At 39.7% G+C, this 12,403-nt stretch overlaps 1 protein-coding gene across 2 annotated transcripts in view; it reads left to right on the top strand.

The window, feature by feature from the left end:
* The first annotated feature begins 1,499 nt into the window (after nucleotides 1-1,499).
* zbtb7b (zinc finger and BTB domain containing 7B) overlaps nucleotides 1,500-12,403 on the top strand; it is a 28,241-nt gene continuing 17,337 nt past the window's right edge. Inside the window, exons 1-2 of one of the 2 annotated variants that reach the window (XM_088084469.1) lie at nucleotides 1,500-1,974; nucleotides 4,702-4,807. The gene's annotated coding sequence lies outside the window, so the exon portion shown is untranslated. Of the gene's footprint in view, nucleotides 1,994-4,701; nucleotides 4,808-12,403 lie in introns of both variants that reach the window. The other variant, XM_088084468.1, reaches the window with a different exon arrangement.

The following is a 12,403-nucleotide window of genomic DNA, read 5'->3' as shown; positions in this document are numbered from 1 at the left end:
GCCACACAGTCTATTTTGACTAAAGATGCTTTTGAATATCACAGGTAAGGGACTGTCTGTTATTTATGTGGAGGAAAGGGGTGGTACAAAACAGAGGAAGCATGTCAAATGTTTTAAGCACTGGGTCTGGAGGTATGTTTGTTTGGGGTTTTTTTGGCTTTAGTTGAAGGGCATACAACTTAAAAGGCCATAGTTTGTGGTGTTGTTTTTTTTTTTACTTACAATTTTTTAAAGAAAACAGCAGGTGTGGAAGGCATGGTTTCTTTTAAAAGAATTAAAAATACACTAAAAGTATGTGTGTGTGTGTCATATTTACTTATAAATATGTTATTTATACGGTATACAGGTAATTTAAGGTTGTTTAAGGTCAATAAAGAAGCAATTAACAAGATATTACTTACCCATTGTGTAAAGGAGTAAATATATTCACAATAAGAGTGAAAACCAAGGCGATTTTCATCTCCAGGATTTTGCATTCAACTTTTAACTTTAAAACGTCAATGGTAGGGACAATATTTGAGTTTTTGCTGATATCTGAAATGCCAATATATAAAAGCTCATTTAGCCGATAACTCATACTGATATTGATATATCCACTTTTTTCCTTCATCTAATTTTAGTGATCTTCAAGTGTCTTTTGTAGCCGCGTTAACGTCATATTATGCATTCTCTTATCGTAATGGCCCACCAGCAGATGGAGACATAAATCACAGTGCTTTTCAGTGTATGTAATATTCATTCATTGAGTAAAATAAGAAAAATACCTCAGTTTAGGTTTGATGTTTCAAACTCAAAATTATGTTTGGTATTTTGGACATATTCACTTTGTATATATATATATATATATATATATATATATATATATATATATATACGTGTGTGTGTGTGTGTGTTACATCGACAGAAATCGGCATGTATGCCGACTCTGATAGGTATATTTCCTTTTAAAGTCAATATCGTCCCATACTGACGCACTGTAAAAAATAAAGTATTTGTTTTAACTTAAAAAAGTTAGTGTCCAGGCTGCCTTAAAATTTTAAGTTTACTGAATTTGAGAAGACAAGTTGAGTTAATATTTTACGATTCAATTTGTCAAATTCAGTCAACCTAAAAATTTAATCCAGCCTGGACACCAAATCTTAAAACATATTTTGTTCTTACAGTGTGACTTGCGGATATTATTGTGCACCCCTTGTCAATGGGTAACCTTTGTAAAACCTAACTAATGTATGGTGGAGGGACGGTCATGCATTCGTGAAGCTCAAAGAAAAATATTTGTAGCTTCGGGGTGGGTAAAAAAAAAAAAGTCACAGCCCAGTCACCCCTCTCCTCTGATAAATAAAGAACAGTCCCTTATTAATAGGCAAATATCCTTGTACTCTACCCACCTATGCGCGATGATGCCCAAACGACAGAGGGGGAGGAGGAGGAGGAGGAGGAGGAGCGGGGTCTCCAACCTGCCCACCTCTCTCCTCCCTCCAGCACCGCGACAGACACCTCTCCTGGCCTATCGCATCAGAGCCGGACCCCCCTGCGTCCTTTCCCTCGCTCCCTCCCTCCCCGGTGCCCTGCCCACCCCGGCGGTCTCCTCTCCAGCCCTGCCAGAGCCAATCCGCGACTGGGTGTAAGTAGGGCAAGCCGCTTCCTGGTTCTCAGAAAGAAGGAGCAGGGAGTCGGACGGGGCCAGCGGAGGCAGCAGCAGCAGCAGACAGGGGGGTCAGAGGAGCCCGAGGAGCCGGCGGTCTGCAGAGAGGAGACAGGAGAGGAGAGAGAAACGCCGACGCGCACTTTGGCGGTTAAGCCCTCAGCTGAGAAGGAGGAGCGGCGACCCCCGTGGAAGAAAAGACAAGAGCAGGGAGTTTTAAAAAAGAAGAAGAAGAAGAAGAAGAAGAAGAAGAAGAAGAAGTCAGGGTGGGACGGAATAATCCAGGAAGTGTGGAGGCCGGTCAGGTGGGAGGCGACGCGTCTGAACAGGTGACACACCGGCACTCAGGTAACTGCTTCACCTGTCTGCTGTTGCTTTGACTGAAAATATAACACACCTATTAACTTATACGTGATGTAAGTGTGCCATGACAGCACCGGCTCGCGACCTATACCCTCCCTCCTCCCTCCCTCCCTCATTCACGGCTCTGATCGGGGTCACGGGAGGACTAACCACGTCACGGGTATTCGGTAACTCGCGTCGACATTCACTCCCGTTTATAAAACGGCCACTGCGCGTTTTCATTTTCGCTTCTAAGTGCAAAAGAAAAAAGTCAAAAAATGTGTGTTTTATTTGAAGCAGGTGCAGCTTCAGTATGTGCGTCTGCGTGTGCGCGCGCGCCCAGGTGAGCTCGGGAGAGGGTGAGCAGGGTCGGCGGGTACATTTCTGGAGACTCGGCTGCTAATTATAGCCGAGAACACCGGCTGACATCCAAAACCTAACCTGCTCTCACGCACATCACCTGCCTTTCTGTGCTGCTCGTGGGCACGCAGTTTGCACCCAAATGATCTGCCTTCAGTGGTCTGTTAATCATCATCATCATCATCATGGCGCACCCAGTGTTTTATTTTAATCCCGTCCCTATCCTGTGCTACAATAGGATGTGCTCAGGGTGTAATGTTAGGTTAAGGCTTCTGCCTACCTCATGGGTGGGGAGGGCTGGCATGCAAGTGGGCTTTTGTGTGTGTGTGTGAGTGTGTGTGAGTGATTATAGAGATAGGTTGCTGACTCGCCCCTCTGACAGACCGGCCTAACAAGCTCAACTGGCTTGGGTTTGGTTTCCCTGTCTTGGGCACAGCCTGTTTGGTTAAATCTTTAGCCGTCCATGCAGGTAGTTAATGCCTTATGCCCTTTAGGCTCAGGTGTTAACGCAGCCTCTTGTTGTTTTCAGCTCACCTTTTGGCCTCTGAAGGGAATAACGCATCGTCTACAGTTTTGGTACTTCACTGATGGCCCGCAGGTCAAATCTGGCCCCTGATAGGGTGCTGTGTGGCTCCCAACCATTTTCTAATTCACAATAAAAATAAAGTGATTCACACTTTGAATTGTTGTTGTACTTTTAGTATACACAAGGTGCCAGAGTGCATAAAATAGAGCTTGTTTACTAAAAAAAGAGTGGCAGTAGAAGATCCCCATTCAGCACCCCCAGACAGAGGTCCTAGCTTAGCCCCTAATGTCCTAAAATTCTGCAAATGTTCTAAAACCCAAGAAATATTTTAAAATTCTAGAAATTTCCTCAAATCCTTAAAATATATATGGGGCTGCTGCAACTGACCCCTGGCCTCCTGTCATTTTGCAAGAGTGGCCCCAAGCAGAGCGAGTTGACTATCCTTGCTCTAGAGCCTGCACTTGTGATCAAAGGGAAAAAAAAGTTTGTTTTTGTCTCACTGTGCCGTCATGTGAGTGGACACCTCTCGTGCTGGGACGGCTCCCCACATATGGAAGAGCCATCAGGCTTTCGAAATAAATTCTTAATGCCAGTTCTGTTTTGCCCTAACTTTGTCCGCAATATAATTGGACATCTGTGCTTCATCCCTCGCTCCTGCTGTCCTGACATGACCTACGTCCCGCTCTGCTTTCTGCAGGCCGGCCTCTCCTATCTCTTGCCCCCCCAAATGCTTTATCATCATCATGTGTTTAGTCTGAATCTGTACCTCAGATACATTCTCCACATCATCTCACACATTTTTTGAATATTTCTTAGAGAGCTGTGGAAATCTTAACAGTACAGTACATACAGTATGCTGGTAATCACACTCATCTCAAAGAGCAGTGTGTGTGTGTGTGTGTGTGTGTGTGTGTGTGTGGGCTTTCTCAACCTCACTGACTGTTGGAGCGCTTCTTTTCCGAAGAAGTCAAAGTAGGAAGCTGTCGGTTTCTATCAGCGTCTTTTTTATTTCTGCTCTTACAAGAACCCCCACACTCCACCCCATATTACATCTGATGCATCATATGATTGTGTGTGTGTGTGTGTGTGTGTGTGTGTGTGTGTGTGTGTGTGTGTGTGTGTGTGTGTGTGTGTGGGTGGGTGGGTGTGTTCATATGCACTGTGGCTACATCTGTTGTTTTTTTAATGTCTTTATTATTTTCAATATTTAAGAATTGACAAACATTTAAAAGACAAGACAGAACAAGCAGGAGTATAATCAGACAAAATGATTATAAGGACAACAAAATAAACTAGTAAATACATAAAATAATGTGAAAAAATAATAAAATAAATGAAATAAAAACACATCAATAGATCTGCTATGGTCACAAAACAGACTTCTTTCCATACAGAACCAGATCAAGTCTGATTTTTAGAGTATAAGCTGTTCAAGATGTAAATTATCACTAAATTTAAAAAAAAACAAACAGAGTTTTCATGGCCTTTGGTGGTTCCAGATCAGTAAGATGCATTTCTTTGCCACACAGATTATTATACCAGTCTTTTACACAGATATGGGGTCCATGGTCTTGTCCAGTACTGTACCAAAGAGGTCCTGCACTGCTGTCATGTCCAGTGTGGATAAAACTAACTTCAACTTAACTTTCTTTACAAGAGAGGAGAAAACAAGTGTCTCAGTTAGTCAGTACTTTGTGTTTTTTCTATCATTCCATCACGTCTTTGTTCACATACTTGGGAATGTCTGACTCAGAGCCCCCCTTTAGGATAATTAACGCTAAACTCAAATCTGGTCACATTTTTAACATTTCTGTGTGTTTTCCTTCAGGTGTATGAACTGTGCTGACCTCTGAGCAAAGGACCAAAGAGGAGGGGGACAAGCAGGAGGCAGAGGACAGCAGGCATCCATCTTCTCCTGAGTTTATGGACTGGAGGTAGGAATGTGTTGTCATACATTACTATTAAAACCATGAGCCAAAGGGTTGCTCCCTTCAGAATACTCACAATACTTTCTCAGTGGTTCATAAAACATAAAAAACAAGACTAGGTTAAAAACCTAGTGCATGGCTAGATGTATGAAACTCTGGAGGGCTTTTATTTTGAAATAAGGGCCTTTAATTTCAAAGGGTTAGGGTTAGGGTCAGCTTTCACTTTTCCACCAAAATTAGCGTGTGCATGCAGGTTTTTCAAACACGGGTAAAGCTGCTTAATATAGGCAATAGAGTATATTCCCAATGGCAGTGAACTCACCGCTGCACCACACGAGTCTGCCTCTGCCAGCTTTTGTTTGTGTGTGTGCGTGTGCTAAGCAGGTAAACAGTAAACAGCAGCAAGAACAGAAGTCTTTTTCAAATCTTTCTTCTCTTTATATATCTCTTATTCAGTCTCTCTTTCAAACTCAGCGCAGATGTATTTGTATTGGTGTTTGAGTGCTGCTTAGGAAGAGACAGACACTAATTAGAAATGGTGCGTTTTGCATCTCGCCGGTTAAGGAGCAGAAATTACTGCATTTACGCGGATGTTGTGTTTTCATCAATGCCGATTAGAGCCTACTGCAGAGTCATTTGGCACAGGTGTAAATGCCGGTTGTATGCATTCTCATTGCATTAACAAGCCAGATGTTAGTGGGTTTTTGTGCAGTGGGAATGACGCTTTAGTCATGGACTCATGAAAGAAGCAGCTCTTCTGGTCGAGCCAAAAACTTCATGTAAATAAATGTTGAAGTTACGAACAATACACTTAGACACAGTCACGTATCCTGTAGCTTCTGATCATTTTAGACATCCGTCCCTCTTCAGCTTCAGTCAGTGATGTATGTCCCTGCATGACTGATGTTACAAAGGTAACAGCAGTTTGTAAAACGGCATTCATTTGCTAATCGGCCAAACTGATGAATGGGTTGACCTTTATCATAAGTCCCAGCATCTTTTAAACACACTTTTATCTTTGCCGTCAACCATTTTGGTAATTTTACTCATACATTAGGACAAATAAATTATTTTTTAAGGGTTCAGCATTCTTTAAAGTAATCGGTTCAAAGCGTAATCCAAATGCAGAGGTGTTAACACCTGTTCAGAATGGCCACACTCCAAAGCAGCCATGCTGTTAAGACGACAGAGATGTGATTTATTATAGAAGTGGAGATTATAATGCACACTTTCAAACACACTTTTAGACTTTTACTTTCTTGTTAAAATCAGGTGTGTAATTTTGTAATGAGTAGTTGTTTTTTTAAAGTCCAAAGCTGTGAGAATGAAGTACAAATGCTGTGTTAGGGGAAACAGTTTCAGATGCTTCAATAAGTGCTTTGTTTGATAAATTTAAAGCAACTACAAGAGACGTAATTTTGTGCTGATTTTGGCCGCCCCTTCAGACAAAAGATCTGGTTGAATTTGTGGTGTGCTCTACTAAAATCAGCTGGATGTTGCAACAGTTCATTTCTAGATTCAAGTAGATTTATGTTTATCTGTAGGTATGATGTGCAGTTTGTGGTTGTTTAATATACTGCACCATACAGATGCATTTAAGAATAATATAAAAACATCACATTCCTCTCACACCAAGCTCCACACACACTCACACACACGTGCAGAGGGTCACAGATGAAGAGTGAAATCAATTCCTAAATGATTAACAATGCCGTGAGATCATCTGAGTCTATGGAGCCGAGTAACAGAAAGAAGACAAAGAAAATTTCCCCGGTACGAATCACAGAGAGCGTTAAATCTGTATCTGTTTTATTCAGCCTGTCACTCTGCAGTTTACGTCACAGACACGTTGTTGTTGGGATCAAACCTCATTAAACATAGTTGTTTTATAGGGAGGCTAAAGAAGATGGGCTTCTGGACAGCATCATTGTCTTGGAATAAATATGAGCTGAAGAAAGTGGTCAAGCAGTTGAATATTTTATGGGCAACCTGGAAGTTAACTCCTCTGGAGTTTGTCGGCTGCAGGCGCTCTCTGACTACGATCGGCTCTTAGAGGAGGTTTGGGAGTGATGCCAGAAATACACTCGTGTTTAAAATGGGTTTATGATATTTATAGGTTTTTGGTATGTGATATAACAAAAGCAACGCTGCTTTTGAGAAGCTTAAAAGCTGTATTGATGTTAGTGTAACTGTAATAGTCGGCAAAACCAGGCCACATTTCTTAAGCACCAACCACAATGTCAACTTCTCTAGCTCCGGGCTGTGGTTATGCTAGCAAATTTAAACGCCTGCAACTAAGGGTGTAGGTTCGTTTCAATATTAGGGGGGTGCACATATGAAACGGAAGATTTGGGAGTCCTCTGCAAGAAAATTTTGAGCATTATACAATTAATTTCCTGTACTCTGGTTAATTTATATGTACCAATTTATGTCTTTTCTGCATGAATTGCTGGTGAAAATGCACATTTTTAAAGTATTAAATTTAGGGGGATGGGCCCCCTTTGACCACTATGTCCACTGCCCCCCCCCCACCACCCAAAAAAAACCGAATCAACCCAAAAAGCATATTTGGATAGTATTACATTAAAGAGTGAGTTTTTTTGGATTTGCGCTTAGATCAATTGCTGATTCTTGTAAGTGATAAAATACTTTGTCAGAGAATTTTAAAAAAAAGTGATATATGAATTGACAGTGAAGGACCCTGAAGCCTCCGAAAACGCCTACACCATAACCATGGATCCCATACTTATAGTTACTGTTATTATACATGTTGACATTCAAATACTTCTTATTTTATACATTTTCAAGCCAAAATACTAATAGCAAATTTAGTGATTTATTTTACCCCATATATAATAATAATAAAATAATAATAAAAAATAAAAAAATACAGATATATTTTTCATACGCTGACTTTTTTCATCATACAAATTCTCGTTAAATTGTTTAAGCACAGTTTATGTCGTTTATGTAGTATAAAGAGCATCTTTAACATAAATTAATGCATTGTTCTTAGTGTTTTAACACACTGATTTCAGCGGTAAAACAGCTAAAAACCTGCCTTCATCCGCTTCCTGATTACTACAAATCAGAGGCATCAAGCTGTATTTAAAACACTTGGACGCAGTGTCTGCAGTGGAATTTAAATTTTGAGCTGGGTTTTACTTCGGTCTCATTCAAGCTGAGTTTGAATATTTTTTTGGTGATTTAGTTGCGTGTGTGTCTGGTTGGTGGGCAAGTTGGTGTGACACATCATGTGACCTCGGCTTTGCTGGAGTATGACTGGTGACAAGCATGTGTCCGTGAACTGTTGGGTAGGGGGAAGTGACTTTGAGTGGTCTGTCAGGCGAGGAACACACACGCGCACACACACACGCAAATATAAACATGCATGCACACAGTTCCAGGAAATGCTTTAATTAGGGCATGTGAGCCCATATAAATTCCCCCTTTTCAGACCCGGGTCTTTCAGTTTCATTCAAAACTAAGCGAGTGGGAGGAAGGTGGGGAGAGAGAGACCAGAATGGGGGAGGGAGAATGGGAGTTGAAAGAAGCAATATTTGAAGGTGTCTCACACCTTTTTCTCAGGCCTTTTTTGTCTACTTTGCAACAAACGCGCTATTCCAGACTTTGTTCGCGCAGCGAACAAAAAGAGATGACACATTTGTAGTCATTTATTGCAAAAATTGAGCCTTGCTGTTCAAAAATTGTTATTTTATTTTCATGAGGTCATTGTGTCACTGCTCCAGTTTATCATTGGAAGTCCCCTTTATTTAAAAAATGCACATAAACCATGACTACCTCTGCACAAATGCCACATTTTCACCATATACGGCAGTTGTTTCCCCACACTGAGGCAGTCACGGCCCAGGGGTGACTACGCGGTCCGTAATCCATGCTGCTACTGCTTCTGCTGCTGCTGCTTCTGCTGCTGCTGTGACTACAGTTGAGAGTTGCCCCCACTCTATCTGTGTCAATAGAGGAAGTTATGTATCTGCCATTTCCTCTTTTCAGTCATGAGTTTCTGTAGCATTTGACAGCCCTCCCTCGCTCTCGACCACCAGCCTCACAGCCCACGCTGCCCAGCGCTAACATATCAGCAGGTGGCCGTGACTCTTCTTTTTCTTGTAAAGAGTCAGAGGAGAGACAGAAATAAAAAAGGGCTTGAGAAAAAAAAGCCCTGAGGGATCATGATTCAGCTCTTCTAGTAACAGTGCAATTGTTTCTGTACAAATTGAGCGGGCGGTTATCATAAATAGGTACAGTGAGGCAACGCTTCAGGGAAAGTGAGAGATTAAACACCCAAACATGAGCAGGGGAAGGGAGTCATTGAAACTGACCCCTTTTATGTGTGATGTTCAAAGGGGAACTCCAGCTGCAAATAGTGGCTTTTATTCCAAAACGGCTGCAAACCATCCATGCCGGAGAGGTAAAGTCACTTTTGGTTCGTTATTGTGAAAGAAACAAACGTTACTATTGTAGCAAAAATGAATTGCGACTCGGCAGATTCTTCATATTCTTGAGAATCTCATTTTTGAACCAAATTTCTTTAATAACTACACATTTCTTTTTTCAATTTTCCCTCAAGAAATGCTCATCAGACAAATTAAGCAATGTCCATCAGAAAAAAGAAGTTATCAGTCACTTAAACCTCATGTCTACGCAGCTGTCTGGTTCCTGACTTTTGACACCACAGCAGCAGTTGTGCATCAGTCAGCTGGACCGCAAGTTTGAAGTTCTGATAATTCATGGATTGTAGTTACAGTAAAAACAAACCCCCTCCCCTTCCCACCATGCAGCTTTATCAGGAAGATGACGCATCTGTCACTCATGTCTTTTTATTTCTCTCTACTTCTACACATGATTTCTTTTCTCTTAATCTTTGCCTGAGCTGTTTTTGCTCTTTTCCTATGTGTCAACTCGTCTTCCATTTATCTCTCCATCTGCTCTAGTGGTCGACCATCTTTAGTGTGCAGAGGAAGAGGAAACTGATCAGGATCAGTTAGTTTTGCGACATTTCTCTGTGTCTCTGTTTGTGTGTGTGTGTGTGTGTGTGTGTGTGTGTGTCCAGCGCTTTTGCAATGTCTTCCTCTGAAAAAGGAGGTCATTTGTGTAGGAGAGCTGTTGAGACCCTCCCAGTGATGTGGCAATTTAAGACAACAACACATGCACAAAAAAACATTTTTCGAAAAGCTTTTCGAAACACAAGTTCTTAAAGTTCACAAACTGATTTGTTGATTCCATTGCTGTTGTTTTCTGCAGATGCAGTTTATTCTTCTGTGGTTGAAGACATTTTTGCTTACTTTTTTTTCAGTTATTCCCTTTATTCATTATTTGCATGAATATATTTTACAGGCAGGGAAGTTGACTTAAATGCACTCAAATACGCACTGAGAAACTGTGAACATTAGACTACAAAGATAAACTGTGTTATATTATAAATGAAGTACTGTTGAGCTGCAGGGATGACCTGCCCGAAAACTTTTATTCCACAAGTAGTTTTTTTAGTGAAAATGAAATGGAAAATAACTTATAGTAACATTTTGAATCATCACAATATCTGTCAAAATATAATATATGATATATTATATTTATATTATAATATATGATTTTTTGCATATTGTGCAGCTTTTATACAAAATAATTTCTTTGATTCCGTCTCCAAACCCCCCCATAACCCCAGCTGAGGGATAAATAAGAAGAAATGTAAAGAGAGCCGTATCTTCAAAACATCTCCAGATTTACCCACACAGACACTCGAGTACGCCCACAGTAATCTACACATACATACGTTCATAAATTCTGTTTAAATTCAAATGCAGTTTGTGTGTGTTTTTGTGTTAGACTGCATTGTGTTGTTAAATGTTTTGTGTAGTGGACAAAATAACAAATAAAAAATAACATTTATATTAATATAAATAATAATAATAATAATAAGTAATGATAAAACTATTGTATAAGATTAAATTATATTGTCATTGCTATGTTTCAGTTCCAGCTATACATAGATGCACAAATGCATGCATTTAATAAGATCTGAAGCTACTTAAAAAGTTTATTTCAAGTTTTTTTATGAGGGCAGCTATTCTTTAATAAATTACTTACTCACATTATATTTAGATTTTAAACAAAGCATTTAGGAAGTAGGGTTGCAGTGGTGTATCGTTTTGGAAGTATACTGAGGAATGAAAATTGACGGCTATCATATGGTGCACATTTGCTCATATATTTTTATTGAAAATAAAAGCAACCGGACAGAGAATTTCAGCTTTATTTTAGTTAGTTTCAGCTCACGTTTTACGCATACTTCCATTTAAAAATAGTTTTAATTGTAGTAACGCAGCATTTGTTCAATAAAAAAACCTTCTGTTTTTATTTCTTTAAGGCTCATTGTTACAGATAATAATAAAAATAATAATTGTGTAATACTGTTTACAATGAAATTGAGACTGATATTATTCCCCGAAAATCTCATCCCTATCAGAAACATTTTTAGAAAATGACACAAATCTAAAAATTAAAAATATTTGGTATCATTTTACAGTTAACTCAGTAACATTGCTGGTACCTTTTAAATAAATGAAACAAATATATATTCATTATTTGCATTGCAGATCCTTACAAAACACACACACACACACTCATATACATAACCTGAAATACACCCTACATACACAAAAAGTAAGTTAGAGGGACAGTACAGCTAAGGCTGAGCGATTTATTGATAGTGCATAGATATCATGAGATGAGTCTTAGATTTTAAATTATAATATGGGAAGTGATGTATTTTTCTAGTTTTAAAGGCTGCATTACAGTAAAGTGATGTAATTTTCTGTTAATATTTTGTGAAAGCACCAATACTCGCACAGTATCGCACCAACATCAATATAGAGGTATTTCCTCTATATTTGACTTTCTTCATATCGCCCAAACTTAAGTGCAGCTAAACAGGCATATTTTATTGTTTTGTTTCTGGTGTCTATAAGACAAAAAGCCAAATGTTCCTCAGTGGCCACTTCTTTAGTTTCATAGCTTCATAAAGGTTGTAAAACAAGGTTGGAAACATCTAATTTTATTTAACTAGACACAATTATGTATGTACTATTATTTGTTTCTTAGTGCAGATTTCAAAGGAGTGTGATACTGGCCTCGATGTCTGACTGAAAAGAAAGTTTCAGGTTGAAAATGAAGAATTCCTGCTGTACAGGATATTAATATTCTTCAGGGTCATTAAAAAAAAAATAATGTAGTGTCTTTAATCTTGGTGTAAAATATCTTTTGATTTTAGACCGAGTTCCTGCACTCGGCGCTCCGCTCCACGACAAACACCTACACAGTTCGTCTGATTTCACCGCGGACCGACATGTTAGAACACCCCCGCTGAATTACAGCAAGTACGCTGCTGAGTTACAGTATGTTTGAATGTGATGATGATATTTTATTGCTCTTTCGTTGCTCTCATTTAAGTTTCTCACATGCAGTGTGAACAGAGAGGAAACGTTCCTCAACTTCATCCTCTCGGCTGAGCTCATCAGCTCAAAGATTAAAACCGCACGCAAATTAAAGTTTCTCTCCTGCTCTTGTTTATTAATTGAAGTGTAC

This window comes from Plectropomus leopardus, chromosome 11, assembly GCF_026936395.1.
Source record: "Plectropomus leopardus strain MGB_pleo_1.0 chromosome 11, ASM2693639v1, whole genome shotgun sequence".
NCBI classification, from domain to species: domain Eukaryota; kingdom Metazoa; phylum Chordata; class Actinopteri; order Perciformes; family Serranidae; genus Plectropomus; species Plectropomus leopardus.
The sequence above is the reverse complement of the archived record's forward strand: the minus strand, read 5'-3'. Positions and strand labels throughout refer to the sequence as shown.